Genomic DNA, 19,530 nt, shown 5'->3' with positions numbered 1-19,530 from the left:
TGTCCGGAATAGGTATCTAATCCCACGGATTGATGACCTTCTAGACCAACTGAAGGGGGGGGGATATTTCAGCAAGATCGACTTGAAGTCCAGATATCACCAAGTACCAATCAAACCCTCCGATGTGTGGAAGACTGCCTTAAAAGCCAAGGAGGGCCTTTTTGAATGGTTGGTTATGCCTTTCGGGTTGACGAATGCTCCTACAACCTTCATGAGGCTGATGGATGACATCTTGCAGCCATTCACCAACTCATTCATAGTGGTATACTTGGATGACATCCTGATCTTCATCCAGAGTTGGGAAGAGCACCTCCACCACATCCGACAGGTTCTCAAAACACTGTGGCAACACAAGCTATGTGCCAATTTGGAGAAATGCACTTTTGGCATGACCCAGGTTCAGTATCTGGGATACATTATTGATGAACAGGGGGTGCACGTGGATCCAACCAAGATCTAAATCCTTCGGGATTGGCCAGCCCCAACCACTCTGACAGAGCTCTACACCTTTTTGGGTCTTGCCAATTTCTACCATAGGTTCGTGTTGCGGTTCTCTCATATCACTTGGCCCTTGAGTCAAGTCACCAAGGGAGGAGCAAAATCAAAATTATTTTGGTCTAAATCTCAATAGAAGGCATTAGCAGAGTTAAAACATCGCCTCTGCTCTGCAAAAGTGCTCGCATTACCAGACTTGCAACAACAATTTGAGATCTAGACAGATGCCTCTGACTATGCTATTGGGGCAGTCCTTACTCAACAAGGGCATCTAGTGGCATATCACAGTGAGACACTTTTAGACGCAATCCCGAAGTATCCAACTTATGACAAAGAGATGTATTCCATTATGCAGGCATGCCGACAATGGAAGCATTACATTTTGGGGAAGGAAACAGTCATCCACACAAACCACCGACCCCTGCAGTTCCTCCAGATGCAAAGGAAGTTGCAGAACGATCGCCATCAGAAGTGGTGCGCATACCTGCAAAAGTTCCATTTGAATATCAAGTATAAGAAGGTCAGCACCAATAATGTTGTAGACTGCCTCATCAGACCACCAATAATGGCGTTAACCATCGTGCTCAACTTCTGATTGACCACTTCTCTACAAAAGCGACCCATAATTCAGCCACACATACCAGACACTCCTGGAGGGTTAGCAAGTTCCAGATTTTCACCTGGAGGATGCCCTGTTGTGCCACTTGGGACATCTTTGTGTTCCTTCAAGTGAGCATGCCAAGATGATTTGGGAAGTGCACTATAATTGGGCCGCTAGACATTTCAGGGTCAAGAAAACAGTGGCAGTACTGCAAAAGTATTTATATTGGTTGCATCTTCAACAGGATGTCGGGAAGTACATTAGAGCTTGCAATGTCTGCGTCATTTTAAAACCGACCATCAAGAAGTAAGGCCTCTATACTTCGTTGCCTACCGTAATCGACCTTGGGGATCCATCTCCATGGATTACATATCGGGCCTTCCTTCTACTAATCATGGCAACGACGATGTTTTTGTGTTCGTCGATAGATTCTTGAAGATGGCCATTATGGAGGCCTGCAAGAAGAATATCACAACAGAAGCCACTGTTAAACTCTTCTTTGAATGAGTGTGGGTACACTTTGGGATCCCACAATATATCATCTCAGATCGGGACAACAGGTTCCTCAGTACATTTTGGTCCAGTCTCTAGTTGATGTTGGACACCAAGCTCACTAATTCCACAACTTTCCATCCCCAAACTGATGGCCAGATAGAGATTGTCAACAGGATGATCATACACATTTTGCGCATGTACAACTCAAAGCATCCACACACATGGGATGAGAGCCTCCCCTATGTCCAGCACAGCTATAACCAGGCTCTCCACAGCTCGACTAGCCACAACCCTTTTCAGGTGGGCTTGGGATTCCAGCCACTATGTCCCATTGATGTGGCCATACCATTTGCAACTACTCAAGCAGATTCAGCTCATGTCCAGTCCAAAGCCGATAAGGAAAAAAACTTCATTGAGCACATCCAACACATTCGCCCGCAGGTCCATGACATTCTGTAGAAATTAAATGCCAATTACAAGCAACTACATGATCAACATCGGGTGCCACACAAGTTTCAAGTGGGCGATAAAACCTAGTTGCATTTGCAGAAGGAACACCTTATCGAAGCCTATCGGAAACTCAGACCACTCCAATATGGTCCTTACACCATTACCAAGGTTGTGGGAGACAATGCATTTCAGCTTAGGATTCCCCCATTCCTGGGCCTGCATCCAGTATTCAATGTGGATCGCCTTCGACCATACTTCCCACCATTGTTGGACACATCAGGCATTGTAGAATAACTGACGCCTACATAGTTAAATCCAAACTGCATGGAACAAGACAAAACTGATCAGATCATGGACACATAGATAAAAAAACACCTGACAGCAAAGCATCCAACTATATTGAGTTGTCAAAGAAGGCCAACTCCTTCACGAGGGCAAGTGGCTCACCAGGGACCAAGTTTAGTAGAATTTTCCTCATCTCATAGAGGAACTCAACGCAATGGGGACCATTGCTTCCTAAGGGGGGAGGAATGATCCAAGTGGATATTGGTGGCAACCCACCTATTTCACTTGGATCCCCACCATTGTTTCTTTCAAATTTTTAGTCTCCTTATTAGTAGCACAATTTACTATTTTTGGAAGTTTTTGGGGAAACCTAGGGTCAACATGGGTAGTGGACTCATGTTGTCCATTGAAAAGTTGTAGTCCTTGGATAGATCTTTCTAACGAGGTATTGTGCACGTCAAACAAAGATTGTATGCCAAAGTTACGACCCCGGGAAGTTGATGTACCAATTTACGCAAATGGGGCCCATAGTTTAGCGCTTCATCTCCTAGGGTTAGGTTTTTGGATGTTTTGGGTTTTCCATTATTTCTAAATAATAAATAGGCCTTCGAGCCTCATTGTTACACAGTTCAGAGGCATGTAGTTGCTACATCTTTTCTCAAAGATAAGCTACCATCGCCCGAGCTAGTCTTATTTCCATTCTGTTTGTAAGCATATTTCAATATTTGATATTAATGAAATGAAGTGTTATTTATGTTGCATCTCTGTATTTATGGTTATATTTGTAATTTGTTGCATTCCTGTTTAAATCTGGATCAGTGGTATCAGAGCGGTCTACTCTTTCTCTATTTTTCTTTGCATGTCCCCAACGAGGTCGAGATATAAGGAGTTAGGGCATGATCTGGTTGAACCTTTGCAAGATCAGCCTCGCAAACCCCAACGACCGCCCATGGGGGAACAAAAGAAAGATGAGGGAGCAGGAGATCCTATGAAAATATTTCTCGAGGCGGCCCTAGAGAAAAAAAGGAATGCGCTAATGAATAACTTTGCCTAGATCCTTCAATAGTTGCTCACCGGCGACGCATCCACATCCAGCAGCCACCCTGGAGGCTCCACTCCTTTTAAGGTACAAGTAAACTTTGGCATTCCCATATTTGAGGGCCAAATAGATGATAAATGGTTAAATTTGTTAGAAGCATATTTTTCTGTTCATGATTTTCCCAAGCAGGAAAATATTACTTTTGCTCTTCTCAAAGTCGCCCCCCATGTTAAGGACTGGTGGGAAACCTACTGTGAGCAGAAGGATGAAAGTACGACCTCACTGTTTTCAATCGCACCCACATGGAATTCGTTCCGGGACACCATCAAGGCGCAGTACTACCTTGTTAGGGGCTATGAGGATAAATACATAAAGTGGACCACGCTGCGGCAAGGAAGGGACCAAGATGTGTTGGAGTTTACCAATGTTTTTCATACCCTTCGCACGAAGTTGGGTATCAAGGATTCTGAGAAACATTTGGTACTCAAATACCAGGGATGCCTACAGAGATACATCCTGTTATGCTCTTAACCTGCAAAAGATACCCAAATACAGAATATGCGAAGAAAGATACCGAGAACATAGAATAGTGAGAGACAACAACAAATATTTTATTATTCAGAAAGAACTGTTCACTGGCCTCTTCGAGGGGCCAACCTCAAGTAGAGCAGAGCTCGATACAAAAAAAAGACACGATGCTCCTCGCAGGGAGTCTCTATCCTTTATATATGACTCATACATGCAATACCATGGATCAATACCATGGGTTTTATTAATACCATCTATCTAATACTACGGCCCATTTGCAACTAACTGTGGTCCCATCATTAATTGCGGGTTAACCACTTACAATTATTAATATGGGCTTTATTGACTCTTGACTATGACTCGATCCCATTACATAAATAAGGGGGTTAGGGTGGGACCCAAACATGCCCTCCCCCTTAAGACTAGCCTTGTCCTCAAGGCTGAAGCTGCGGAAACTGCTGAAGAATAGTGGCTGGTTCCCAAGTTGCATCTTCCGGAGAGGTGTCTTTCCACTTGACAAGGACTTCCCTAATCATGCAGCCCCGCAGGTGCCTGTCTCGTGTGTCTAGGACCTATTCAGGTTGGAGCCAGATTGACCCTTCGTCCAATTCAGGTAGACTGGTTTGAATTCTACAATTGTTCCCAATCACTTTCTTGAGGCATGAGACATGGAAATCTAGATGGATTTTTGCAGTAGGTGGCAAAGCCAACTTGTAAGCCACTTCTCCAATGCGCTGAATTACTTGATATGGTCCGTAGAATTTTGGAGATAGTTTCTGGCAACCCTTGTCTTTGAGTGATGTTTGCTTATATGGTTGTAGCCTCAAAAAGACCTGATCCCCTTCTTGAAATTGGCGCTCTGAGCGATGCTGGTCTACCTGTTGCTTCATGCGGTTTTGAGCTTGATGAAGATTCTCTCTAAGATGGGCGAGCATGGTTGCACGGTGTTGTAGGAGTTGATCCACTTCTTGTACCTTTGAGCACCCCTTGATATAAGAAGTAGGGGAAGGAGGGAATTGACCATATACTGCTTCATAGGGAGTCATTTTGGTGGTGGCATGATAGTTGGTGTTATACCACCATTCAGCCAAAGGTAACCACTGTACCCAAAGAAGTTGCTTTTCTGAAGTGAAACACCTAAGGTAGGTTTCCAGACATTTGTTGACGGCTTCAGTTTGACCATCCGTTTTTGGATGATAGGAAGTACTGAGTTTTAGTTAAGTGCCTTGTAGCCTGAAGAGTTCCTGCCAAAAATTACTGGTGAAGATCGGGTCGCGATCGGACACAATAGAAGTGGGCATGCCATGCAATTTGAAGATCTGATCCATGAAAGATTGAGCGACCAAAGTCGGTGTAAACGGGTGGGGTAGGGCGCAGAAATGAGCATACTTCGAAAGTCTGTCCACAACCACCATGATGACTGACTTGTTTCCTGACTTTGGAAGACCTGTAATGAAATCCATAGAAACCTCCATCCATATTGATGCCGGGATGGGCAACGGTTGTAATGTGCCTGGTGCATTGACGGTCTCCCCTTTGTGGCGTTGATAGACATCGCATTCTGCTACGAAAGTAAGGATGTCCTTTTTCATGCCTGTCCAAAAAAATGATCTTCTGGTGCGAGCATACGTCTTCTGAAAGCCTGAATGTCCAGCAATGGGGGATGAGTTCAATTCAGCCAAAATGCAACTTTTGAGGGTGGATGTTGGTGATATTACGACTCTGTCCCTGTAGCGAAGAATCTCATCCTGCCACGAGTAGCCCTTGGTGGAATTTGGATCCACCTACAATTGAGAAATGAGTTGGGAGAGCCCGGGATGTGAAAACCATTCCCTGCGAGCCTCTTCAATCCATTCTGGAATGGGAGGGAAATTGCTAGCAAAGTACTTTCCTCCTCAAATTGGCGAGATAATGCATCTGCTACGCTATTGTCTTGCCCTTTCTTGTGAATGATCTCATAATCATATCCCAGCATTTTGGCGAGCCATTTATTTTGTTGTGGGGAGGATAGGCGTTGCTCCAAAAAATATTTAAGACTGTCATGGTCTGTGCGGATTTGGAAACGTCGCCCCAATAAGTAAGGTCGCCAGGTCTCTACTACATGTAAGATGGCCATCATTTCCTTCTCGTAGGTAGATTGGCCTAGATTCTTCCCACTTAGTTGTTGGATTGTGAAGGCCAAAGGTCGTCCTTCCTGCATTAAGACCGCCCCAATACCCGTACCCAAAGCATCACATTCAATGACAAAAGATTTGGTGAAATCAGGTAGTGCTAAGACTGGAGTGGAACACATGGCATTTTTGAGAGCTGTAAAGGCCTGTTGTGCGTCCTCATTCCAGAAGAATGAATTTTTCTTCAGGAGTTGAGTGAGGGGCTTCGCTGTGCGACCATAATTGCGAACAAATTTGTGATAATAGCCTGTGAGACCCAAAATCCTCTCAGGCTCTTCAAGGTCCTAGGTTGAGGCCAATCTTGCATTGCCTGCATCTTTTTGGGGTCCACCTTGACACCTTCACGCCCCACAATGTGGCCCAAATACTCAACTTCTTCCATGCCAAATGAACACTTGGACATCTTAACAAACAATTTATACTTACGGAGCAGTTGCAAGAGTAGATCTACATGCTGAAGATGTGCGGCCCAAGTGCAACTATAGATGAGGATGTCATCGAAAAAGACAAGGACAAATTTCCTGAGATATGGTTTGAGAAGGTGGTTCATAAGGCTCTGAAAAGTAGATGGGGCATTACAAAGACCGAATGGCATGACCAGGAACTCATAATGGCCTTCATGAGTTCGGAAAGCAGTCTTTGGAATGTCGACTTCCTTCATGTGAATTTGGTGGTAGCCTGAGCGCAGATCCAACTTAGTGAAAAATTGAGCCCCATTGAGTTCATCCAGCAAATCATAAACCACCGGGATGGGAAATTTATCTTTGAATGTCAACTTATTGAGGGCCCTAAAGTCTGGACACATCCACCACTCCCCATCTTTCTTGAGCACCATGACCACCAGTGATGAATAAGGACTAATGCTGGGACGAATGACACCTGCTTCCAAAAGTTCCTTGATTATTTTTTCTATTTCATTCTTTTGGGTGAACGGATATCTGTATGGGCGCACATTTGGGGGTTGGGCCCCTAGAACCAAGGTGATGCTATGATCATGTTCCCCTCTCGAGGGTGGAAGCTCATGAGGCTTCTCAAAAACCGGCAGATGGTTATTTAAAATCTGTTGCATCTCAGGATGAATCGGTAGAGACTTGGTTGCGACTGCATGGATAGCATTAAATTGAGCTATAACTCCATGATGGCCCTTTTTTAGCAATTTTTCCATCCTATGCGAGCTGATGATAGAGGGAGCTCCCACCTGGAGTCCACGGAGGGTATGTGGAGTTGTTCTACTTAAAACTCATATATAACTCCTGGAAATCCATTGTGATTGGCCCAAGAGTGCGGAGCCATTCAGCGCCGAGGACAATGTCGCACCCTCCCATGTGTATGGAAAACATGTGAGTCTTCAACTGATAATCCCCCATTTGAAGTTTGGCATTTTCACAGCGGCCTTCACATTTCATTGTGCCCCCATCCGCAATTTGGACTTGGAAGTTAGAAACTTCTCGTACAAAACAATGCATTGCTTCCGCGACTTTGTGATGGATGAAATTATGTGTACTTCCACTATCAATCAAGACTACTACTGGGCGATGTTTAATAAAACCTCTGATTTTGAGAGTTTGAGGTGAAGAAATCCCTGCCAAAGCATGCAGCGAAATAACTGGTTCGTCAGGGACATTGTCCTTTTGGTTGTCCTCTTCTACCGCCTCATGTTCCTCAAGTGGTGGATCTTCCTCCGATGAGCTGTAGTCAGTTTGAAAAAATTTGGGCTCCTTGCATTTATGACCTGGGGAGTATTTTTCATCACAGTAGTAACATAATCCTTGCTTTCTTCTTTCGGCCATTTCTGCAGGTGACACCTTTTGGACCTTAAGTGTTTGAGTCGTGTTGTGAGCCTGTGGGGGGCGACCCTTAGTGGAGAAATTTGGGCGACTGTACTGGGCTGCTAACGCACGTTCCACGTTACGAGCTACCTTGCAAGCCTCCGTCCATGTGGGAGGGTGGTGCAGTAGGACTTGGGCTTTTATGGCTTCTTTAAGACCGCTGATAAAACATTCTGTGTAGAACACATCTGAGAGACCCCTAGTGCGGAAGGCTAAGGCTTCAAAGGCTATAATATATTCATCCACTGTGCCAGTCTGTCGGAGCTTAGTAAGACGACCCAAAAAAGAAGATTCCTGGTCAAAGCGGTCTGTAAGAGCTTTTTTGAAGTTAGTCCAAGCCAGAAAAGTTCCATTGCAACGTTGATGCCATTCCCACCATTGCCACCTTTCATTGTCCAAGTACATGCTCCCCACCATAAGCTGAGTCTCATTATCTAATATGTTATTCAGATTGAAATACTGCTCCATTTGTGCTATCCATGCTGCTGGGTGAGAACCGTCAAATTTATGCATATCCAACTTGGGAGGTCGCCGACGGGATTGTTGATGGGTGCCCCAGATGTGAGGAGAGTGGCTAGACTCACCCTCACTGTGTCCATTGCCATTATACGCCTCATCGTGGGCTTCCTCCTTGCCCTTTGAGATTAGGGTAGATAGTCGGTCAAGTTGACATTGGATGGATTGCAAGGTTAGTTCAAGTTTGTCAATCATCTCATTAGCCATAGCTTGAGCTCTAGTTTCTACCATACACCGATCAGATGTTCTTGAGATTTGGGACCGCCCAAAAAAAAATTCAGTAAGAATTGAATGGTACCACCATGCTCAGCTCGTCGTCCTGATTCTGATGGGCTAGATCACCAATAAGCACCCCGGGAGATTTGAATGGCGGATCGGATAGCTCTGGGAGGTGGAACAGACTGCTGTTGCGGATCTGATGGATCTAATATATCGGAATGGCTGGTCTGCTAACTCGGAACTGCGGGACTGATGTCTCCTGCTACTGCACCCCTTTGCACGAGCGGATCTGGCAGAGATGATGTGTGATCCCAAGATAGAAAAGGGAACTATGGTCTCGAGGAGTGTCAGGTGCTATAGATCGCAATATACATAAGGGTTTGACATTAGTACTTGGCCCAATGTTTCAGGGCTCTAACTAAGGAGGATCAACTGTACCCTTAGCCGTACAACCCGACTACCCTATCGTACGGGCGAGTAATCTCTCCGAGTGTTGTTCTCGGTGTACTGTAGTAGCAAGACGGCAGACGGTTTATCTATGGCGAGGTTGCGGAGGAGCTAAGGGGCTTCCGATATACCCAAAAGGTACTTGGAAGACAGTCCGTACGTGGTTCTGTCTAATGCGCTACTACTTGAAGGGGTACCCACAGGGATTACAAGGGAGTCCAACAAGCGTGACCACCTCTTGTATTTCCTGCATGCATGCCTCCCCAAATCCGCAGGTTTATGCGCTCAATGACGAATCCCATGGTTTAAAGACGCCGAAACATGTCTCTAGCCAAAAAAAAAATTGCTAAGAAATGGAGATCCCACCGGCCCTGGAAAGTGCTCTGATACCACTTGTTCTGCTCTTAACCTGCAAAAGATACCCAAATACAGAAAATGCGAAGAAAGATACCCATAACATAGAATAGTGAGAGACAACAGCAAATATTTTATTATTCAGAAAGCAATGTTCACTGGCCTCTTCGAGGGGGCAACCTCCAATAGAGCAGAGCTCGATACAAAAAAAAGACACGATGCTCCTCGCAGGGAGTCTCTATCCTTTATATATGACTCATACATGCAATACCATGGATCAATACCATGGGTTTTATTAATACCATCTATCTAATACTACGACCCATTTGCAACTAACTGTGGTCCCGTCATTAATTGCGGGTTAACCACTTACAATTATTAATATGGGCTTTATTGACTCTTGACTATGACCCGATCCCATTACACAAATAAGGGGGTTATGGTGGGACCCTAACACATCCAGGATGATATGGAGTTCCTGAACATCTCCTTGCTCAACACAGTGTATCGATACACTGTCAAGATCAAGCAGAAGTTTAAACAGAAGAAGCAAGACTTCAGATCTACAAATCTGAAGCAAGGGAAAGGTGCCACCAAAACGCAGAACAAAGAACAAAGCCAAGGCGGGACGACCTAGGATAATCCACCAAAGCCGCAAGCAAATAACAACACTGCGAAGCCAAAGAAGGACACATGAAAGTGGTGTGAGTTCCATAAGAGCTCCACTCACAACACAAGTGAGTGTCTAGCCAAGCAATCACTGGTGGCCGAGCTGAAGGCTTCAGAATCACATGTGTGTTCTGAATCTGAGTCAGAACCCAACAAGGGGAATGACAAAGGGAAGAAGATTATCAATGTAGGGCCCAACACCACCATTACCACCACAAAGATCTAGAAGGATAAAACCCGAAGATCCAGAGGAGAAGGAGAGCCTCTTCCACTCCTAGATGTGGGTAAAGGGTTCCCCTCTACAGTCATTGTCGACAATGGGAGCCAAAAGAACCTAATTTCAGCATAGATTGTGAAGTAGCTGGGCTTACCAACAACAACACACCCACAAAAGTACACCATCGGGTGGCTTCACCAAGGATGGGATCATCGCGTGAGCCAACAATGTTGCTTTCCATATAGCATCAAGCTCTTCACGGATGAGGTATTATGTGACGTTGCTCCCCTTGATGTTTGTGATGTATTATTAGGCCAACCATACTTGTGGAAGCGACATGATGTGTATGATTCAAGGCCTCACGCTGTTATTCTTACTGTTTGGTCAATTTAATGTCCTAAATTGCTCTACATAAATTATCAATCCGGGTATCGTAAACTGATGAAGTGTAGTGCACTGTTTGTGCTAGATAACCCTTCTTACTTCGTTGTTTTTGTGTTTTATGTTGTTTTGGGGGGTTTTTGGTCTTTTAACACCTAATGATTTACAATGTAATTATCCAAGAAACTTAAATCTAACTTTTGTAAGGACTACTCAAAATAAAAATAGAGCTTTTAAGAAAGAAATGAAAACATAGCTAAGAAAGACTTAGAAGCAAAGCTTAAGCAAGAAATGAAAATAGAGTTTCTATTCCTGTTCTACCATTATTTCCAAATCATGAATTAAGATCTAAAAGTGAAAATTGCAACTGATGTCTAACTAATTACAGAAATAAAACTAAATGAAATACTTAGTTACTCTGCCCCTCAATTTTGGGAGAAAGTCTCTTTGGGATGACATTTGAGGAATTTTGTACTTCATTAATCTAACAGAAAGCAAATACAGAGATACAGCAAAGACTCATTGCATAAATAAAATGCTCAACCACTTATTTTAGGATGAATTGTCAAGTTGAAGGGTTTTTATAGACATTCATTAACACTATGAGTTAGTAAACTTGAGAAATGGCAAATACAGTAAATGGCACTGATCAGTTTAATTGAGAATTTAAAGACTAGTAAAACAGTGAATGAAGAAAACTAGATTACATTACTAAACTTCATCTTCTAACTACTGATAAAAACTAGAAAGAGAGTAAGAAAATGGAAGCTACTCTAAATTATGAACATTGTTAATAAGAAAATGATGAAAGTTGCATTATAAACATGGTTTAGCAAGAAAATGGTTATAAACATTGTGAAATAAAATGATGAATTTACAGTTAACAGGAAGAAAACAAATAAAATGAAATGAAACCTTTTTCATTGCAAGGGCCCTCTGCAACTGATCAGGCTACGCTTGCTCAATAAACTTCAAAGAAACTCCTTCAAATTTTCATAAAACATGCGGTCTTCATATTAAAAACAGGGACATAAAATGCCCAAAAATCACAGAGTTCAGAAATTGATTTCACAATAAAACTATTACTATCATTACTTAACTTCCTCAGTTCTTTACACAGGTATTTATAAGAAAACCATACAACTATTTCTGGAGAAAAATATTCTACAGTCAAAACACGTAGAAGACAGGTACACAGAATTTCTTCCTCAGCTGTTGGAGACATAAATCCAAGATGGTGGATGTTGGATTCAGTTGCACAGGTGGTTGTTGGACTCCGTAGGTTCAGGTAGTTGTTTCGGATAATGCTTCCCATTACTGTGAAATGTGTCTGTTAACCATGAAACAGAGTCTTGTTATCTTCGGTCTCTGCATTTGACTTCTCCATTGATCGTAGTCTTATACCAACTTCCTTGTCGACCTGGGCTAAGTGAATAGGACAGGGTCCATGTCATGATCATTTCCAAGCTGCCTGTGTAGTTAATTTCTTCTTCTAACACCTGGAACCTGTTAAAGCATGAAGGTAGCTGCGGAACAGCTGATTAGTTGCAGAATAGGCTGTGTTTCGTAGCTAATATACAAAAACTTATTCAAACAGCAAAACATAAAAGCATAATATGTAAATCACTAAATGTCCTCCTTAAGACAGTATATACTAGTCATTGGTGATGAGAATGCATCTTTCTCATGGAAAAACAAGGAAAAATAATGAAAAGGGTTGCTATGGAAAGAGTAATTTTGAGGCTCAACATACCCCCACTGCAAAATCATTGCATGTCCTCATGCAATTTTGCCAAAACTGTGAATTCTTTTCCCTATTGCATCTGCTCAGATACCTCTACCAATACATCTAACTTTCTTCTCTTTCTTTTCTTTGAAGTAACAACCATCCTTGGTTTCTTCATGAGAAGTCTGTACTTGAGGTTGATCACTGTTTTATTCAAGTTTCTATTCTTCCTCTTTAACATCCTATTTTTCTTGTACCATAGGCCCAAGTGCAGTATGGTATTGTCATGAATGGCTTTATCCAATTTGCTTTGTTCCTTTAGGGCTTCAATTCTTTCTTAATGTGCTTGTTCAATATCTCCAACTCATAGATTTCATGTTTGAGTGTGTCAGTCAGAGGTTCTTTCGGATTGATAGGTTGTTCTGGATTGGACGAGGAACCTGGATCCCTTGAGGCATTTTTCTTCTCCAGTGATTCTATGTAATCATAAATTTGTTGTTGAATGTGTGGGGGAGGATAATTCTGATATGATGGAGGATATTGATAATATTGAGAAAATCTCCCATAAGGATTTTGTACTCCTTGTGCTCACAGTTGAGGTTGAGACTGAGATTGAGGCTGTGGCCAAGGTTGCTGCCAAGAATTCCAATTTGGTGGGGGTTGAAGATACATTTGGTTGTTAAATCCCTGATTTTGTGGCCCCTACCAAGGTCTTATAGCAACAAAACAAAGAGGTTATGCAGAATTTGGGATTGTTTCCTCTTGAAAGACAGCCTTAAGACCTGGGATTGAAGGACAACCCTTGGTCTCATGACTTTCTGAGCAAATCATGCAAGTTTCTACAATTTTTGCATCTAAAGGGCATTCCCTTATGTTGTGACCAGCAACAACCCCCCTCTCATTTAAGTGTTATTCGAAATACTAAATGTGTGGGGACCCTTAGTTAAAATCTAGGAAAAGCAAAAGTAGTGCTTAAATTCCTTTTCCGCAAATAAAGTTACCATCATAAGCTTAGGAAACTCCTTTGAATACTTAAAATCTAAGTTTATGATAAGGGAAAAATCTTTAAAATCGCATTGTAAAAAGATAGCGGGATGCCACCGTTCAAGTACAATCCCGGCATTTGCAAGATCATGGCAATGAACAAATATCGTGTCGCATTCAGCAAAACTTACATGAAACACTTCAGAATTTACCGATTTGCGATGACGTCGATCGCAAGATCGCATCTCGCAAGAAACAGGTTAACGAAATTTGTTATACATAAAACTCCTGCGATCTGCGATATTGCGATATCGCGATCTCGCGATAAAGCAATGATTGCGATGTCAGGCCAGATCAAAACAGCGACGTTGTGTTTGTGCGATTCTGCGATGTTGCGATATGCGATGGTGCGATCTGCGATGTTGCGAAGCAAATCGCAAAATCGCTCCATCGCAGATCTTTCGGGCACGATATTCAAGAAAAGTATTTTCCATAAGCTGACACATGGTTATGCGCTTTAAATGCTAATAAAGGAGTTAGTTGTCAGTTATTAATAGAATATGAACGCGTGCTTTTCGAAGAATCACTTCACGTAAGGTGGTGTATTTGGTATGTCTGCGGCATTTAAAACTCTCCCATCACCCTTCCTGGTCATTCATTTCTACTTCACTTGTGAATTGCAGGAACGGAGAACGGAGGATGATACAAAGCAATATGCAGGTTGAAATGGGAAAGAAAAACAAAGCCCCGAGTTCCGAAGAAAAGGAAATGGCACCTTTGTATACAGACATGGCTTGTAACAGAGACGCGGGAATAGCTACGTGGGAAGGCATGTATAGGCTACTCAAAGAGGAGAACCCCAGAGTAATGGAAGTTATTGCTGTTGCGGGCTCACGGAGTTCTTCTGAAGCAACCCTAACAGAGCTAGCTTGCTCATTCCTACATCGGATAGCAGCGAGGCCAAAAATCCTCCCATACACAGACATGGTCAAGTGGATACTTGATAGCGCAGAAATCAAAAATAGACAGTTCAAGGTTCATGGTCAAGGACTCATCGGTTCATTCGCTGCGCAGGATTTAAAGCTCATGTATCATCTGCCTGAGCCACAGGCAACTTATAACAAGCAATTCATAGAGAAATTCGTAAAGGAGAACCAGAACCTGGCAGAAACCACCAAAGACTGGTCCAGGAAAGACGAACCACTCAAGAAAGATAAACACGGTATGTACAGTACTAGTTCCCTTACCTCCCCATATTGCTTTGCTGCTACCATGCTCTGTAGAATATTTGGAATGCTAGATATCAACAAATTTTCATCCAAATGGTTACCATTACTAGATGCTGCCACAAATGCCACTATTGTAGATTGGGCCAAAATTTTATCTGATAACCTAATCATGGCTATTGTCAGTTACCAGTCCAAAAGAGCTACGTCTCAGAGAATTTATCCTCCTTTTTACCTGTCTACATATATTATGGATTCAATATGTTATGTTTCTAAGTTTCCTGTTATGGGTTGGAAGTGGACAACTCAAGACCCCTTACCCATCCATGTCTATCATAAAGAATTGTGGGACTCTCAGTTCACTCCATACTTCTACCAAATTTGTCATGGAATTATGTTGCCCTTGTATAGAATGTTGTATGATAAAGACCCCCCGAGGTGCTCGCCTGAAGCAGAGGTAGACATCCTCCCCATCGCAAGATGGTTCAGAGAGGAATTGTTCACTTATGTCAGGGTATTTGGAAGTACTGCACCCCCTCATGTTCTACCTTTGTATATCCCTGATAAACTCCTAGCTCGAGAGATTGCATATCAAACCTGTGGAGAAGGTGGCCTAACTAAAGACTTAAAGGACAAAAAGAAGGCTATATGGCCACAGTTTCCTGTAGCCTGTGGGGCCTTTTCGCTATTTGATGTAGGTCACGCGCTCACTGAAGTACAGAATATGACGTGTTTACAACTATTCAAATTCCCGGGAAGACCATTTGACCCGAATGAGGTTGCCCAGAATTTCACAACTACAATCAAGATAAAAGTGTTCGTTGGGAAAAAGGATTTATTTGATGATATATTCCAATAGAAAAGCACACTTCAAGAGATTTTGCGCGAAGCCCAATTGCAATTATCTCCAGAAGATTTTCAAAAGTTCATGATATACAGAGAAAGAAGATTAGCCAGTATTCCTCTAGAGAAACTACGACTACCCTCAAGAGAACCAACTCCAAGCGTTAGTCTCAGTGGGAGTTCAAGCACTAACGGATCTAAATCCAAGTCTGAACAAGAAATGCCCGAACACTCTAAAAGATCCGGAAATGACCAGGATAGGAGCGAAGAGTCAGCTAAGGATACTGCTCAGTCAATGGAACTCCTACAACAGCAGGTTATTGCCTCCCCGCAAAGAGATCCTCCTCCTCTCATCATTCAAGCACCACCAGTCACAACCGAATTAGATAAAGAATGGGAAACCTTCAACAAACTGATCAATCTTGAAGGACAAGCCCTAAAAACACCTGTGAGCAATACACAGGTAGCACAAGAAGTAGTCACGACAATAGTCAGCGATGTCTCAGATATGGAGCATATTCCTGTTGCCCCATCTTCTGAGCTTATACTCAACATAGAAGAAATTTGCCCTCTGGATATATTTTATAGCCCACAACATAAAGCAGTGGTAAGAAGACAGAGAAAGAAAAGGAAATTGGAAAATACACTCTCTCAAGACACAGAACAATTAGACGTCTTGTGGAAAGATCCCACTAGCAATCCTACTGAAAATCTCACCAAACTATCTCAGATCGCAAGAGCATACGCCTCTGCGAATATTGATAAAGAATCTGAAGTACAGCAGTTGTTAAAAGAACGGGAAGATCAAATACAAGTAATGCAACAACAATTGCAACAGGCTAACACCAATAATGAAGCACAGAAACAGCTTGAAAGGTTGCAGCAGGACTTCCAGCAAATACAGATAGGATATCGGAAAAGTTTGGATGAGAAAGGAAAACAGTTACAGGATTTACAAGAGATGCACAAAGACAACCCTAAGCTTACAGAGTTCATTTCGGAATCTATTTCCTTGAATGAACAATTACTACAGCAGCAATAAGTGTTGGGCCAAAAGATATCACAGTGGAGTTATTATTGTGAAAGTAGTGATAAGATCACTAATCAAGTGGTAGATTTACGAAGTGACTATGATCTGATTGATAAACGGGTGACTGAGTACTTGGCTTGGCAGGATGAAGACGAGGGAAAAAGAGCAGGCGCACCAAGAATAAATGAGAACCATAAAGAACTGCTCTTTAACAAATGGGATGATCAAATCAGGGAGGCAGAACAAGCGGCAGAAACAACAGCCACGGCAGCAAGCAGTCTTATTGATTGTGTAAATGAGAATTTGCACAGGGAAAATTTGATCACAGAAACCACCCCAGGATATTTACCAAACAAATTACAACTAGAGGAAGAATGGAAACCGAGAGCGCAAGAAAAGGCAAAAGCAATTCAAGGGCTGAACAGGTTAAATTGGGAATATTATTGGGCATACTTGGTGAAGCCACATAGCCAGTGGATGACTGTTAAGTGTATCATAAATGCGGCCGAGAAAATGGCACCAGCTCTCATCGATTCCGTTTTCTCAGCTCAGCTAAAAGCAGAAGTCAGCCAGCCGACTCTCCTGAAACAGATGCTGCATACATGCAATTTTAAAGACCAAATACAGAAATAGTTTAATTCTGGATTCAATTTTCGTTTTAATTTTGCTTAGAAAAAGGGCGGTCATTTAAACCGCATCCTGAATTTTTGTAAATAAGTTATTATTAGATTTAGTTAGTAGTATTTAAACCCTTCTCATGCATTTAGAGAAGGGTCCAGAAATTTATCAAAAACTTGTCCTCAGAACATGCACTTTTGCACCCTCAGAGGAGGTTTTGGTGAATGAATGGATCAAGATTTGTTGATGTTTGCATTTGATATCTGCTATTGATGTTGCACTTTTGTACTCTTAGTGGATGTTAGAGCAAGGAGAGATAAATCATTGTCGCTTGAAGCTTATGAGTAGGACTAGTCATAAATGGTACTTTTATCTCTTGACCATTGCTGCTTATGTGTTAAAGTGATATATAGTTTTTAGTTGTTTATGTATTATTGCATGAATGCCTAAGTTATCATTTGGCACTTTTGTACGGTGATAGCTATTTATTTATGCTTAATGTATGAATAACTCATTATGTGATATGTTTTTCACAACTGTTTCATCTAACTTTTTATGCGAAGTGGTTCATCCTTATTAATTTCTTTTCTTATAATCGTTGAATGATCTTTGTTACTAGTTGTTATTTGAAATCCCTTTAGATCGCATAATTACATCCCGGGTTAGTATAGACTTAGATGTGTTGTTTATTAGAATACAATAGCATAGAATTAGATTAAAGTTAGAATTAGAAAATCTTAATTAGGAACTGTTAGATCATCAACATCAAATTCTACACACACACTCATAGATTGGGAAATTGGTCCCATTATCCCCAGTCGGACCCGCTATACCAAACAGATAAGGAGCTGCCAACCAAGGTCCGGACCGGGCGGGTATCCCCCTTGTTGTCGACCCGATTTTCGGGGCTTCAACACCTTAGAGCATGTTTTTTTTTGCATTTTGGACAAAAAATGGCTAAAGCATCAACCTCGGTCTTCTACTTGTTTTGTATTTTAAGGGTGTCTAATTGCTCACTAAGGCTCCCTAGAATGTCAGTTTTAAATTCATAAAGCATAGTACCAATTTCTGCCCTACTTACAGATCCTGTTGCAGATTTGTTTACTCTAACAAGAGAAGGATCTCTTGGCCCTTTCCCTATTTTAGATTTCCCTCTTGAGAGATGAACACACAATTCTCCTATATCATTTAATGGGAGTTGAGAAATATCTCCCTTCCCCATCATGTTAAGGATATCTATCCACTCATCTCTAATGGCTTTTAATAAGAGAGCTTTCAAGGTTTCCTCATCTAAATTGTTCATCTTTGCTCTTTTCAAATTATAGTTGAATCTCTCAATCAAATCTTCCAAGTTTTCATCCTCTCTTTGCATCATTTTGAACACTTCATCTTTGTGATTGATAGGCATATAATAATCCAAGTATCTATCCAAAAATTCATTTTTCATGTCATTCCATGTTCTAATGGACTGAGTGACTAACCCCATGAACCATTTCAAAGCAGCTCCTTTCAATGTTGAAGGAAACAATTTAAGTTTTTGAGAGTCTTCTAGATAATCATAAGTTCTGCAGAAGACTTTAAACTCAAACAAAAATGTTTCAGGATCCTCACTTTTCAACTCATAGAAGTTTGGGAGGACAGAAGGTGAAATATTTTTCATTGTGGCATTTGTTTCCTCATCCACTATAGGGAATCCAAAAGAATTATCTATTTCCTATTTCCTCTACCTCCTCCATTATTTCCTATACCTTCTCCATTGTTTCCTCTACCTCCTCCATTATTCCCTCTACCCCCTCCTCCAAACAATAATTCTCCATCTTATTCTTCTTCTGCCATTATAGTTTCTTTAGAGTTAGTATAGGGTTCAACCTGCAAGGTTACTTTCTCCTCCATTGGTTCTTCTATTAATGGAATATGGGAGAGAGGTTCTACTTCTTCTTCCTCACTAGGTGTTCCTAATTCTTCAACTATGATTTTGGGATGGAGGTGTGTCTTTTCTTGTTCTTGGTGGAGTAGGTGGTGTTGTAGGAATTGAACTTCTGCCCCTAGCCATAAATCTACCCCTAGAGTCTCTTTCTCTATGCATGTCATTTTTATTTTATTTTTTGAATGTAAGAGCTAAGGCTACCTAGTTACACTTCCCCGGCAACGGTGCCAAAATGTTTGGTCAATTTAATGTCCTAAATTGCTCTACATAAATTATCAATCCGGGTATCGTAAACTGATGAAGTGTAGTGCATTGTTTGTGCTAGATAACCCTTATTACTTCGTTGTTTTTGTGTTTTATGTTGTTTTGGGGGGTTTTTGGTCTTTTAGCACCTAATGATTTACAATGTAATTATCCAAGAAACTTAAATCTAACTTTTGTAAGGACTACTCAAAATAAAAACAGAGCTTTTAAGAAAGA

Source organism: Pinus tabuliformis, chromosome Q (assembly GCF_031772625.1).
Source record: "Pinus tabuliformis cultivar Carrire ecotype Pingquan chromosome Q, CPIR1, whole genome shotgun sequence".
Lineage (NCBI taxonomy): Eukaryota > Viridiplantae > Streptophyta > Pinopsida > Pinales > Pinaceae > Pinus > Pinus tabuliformis.
This window is presented reverse-complemented; position numbering follows the sequence as displayed.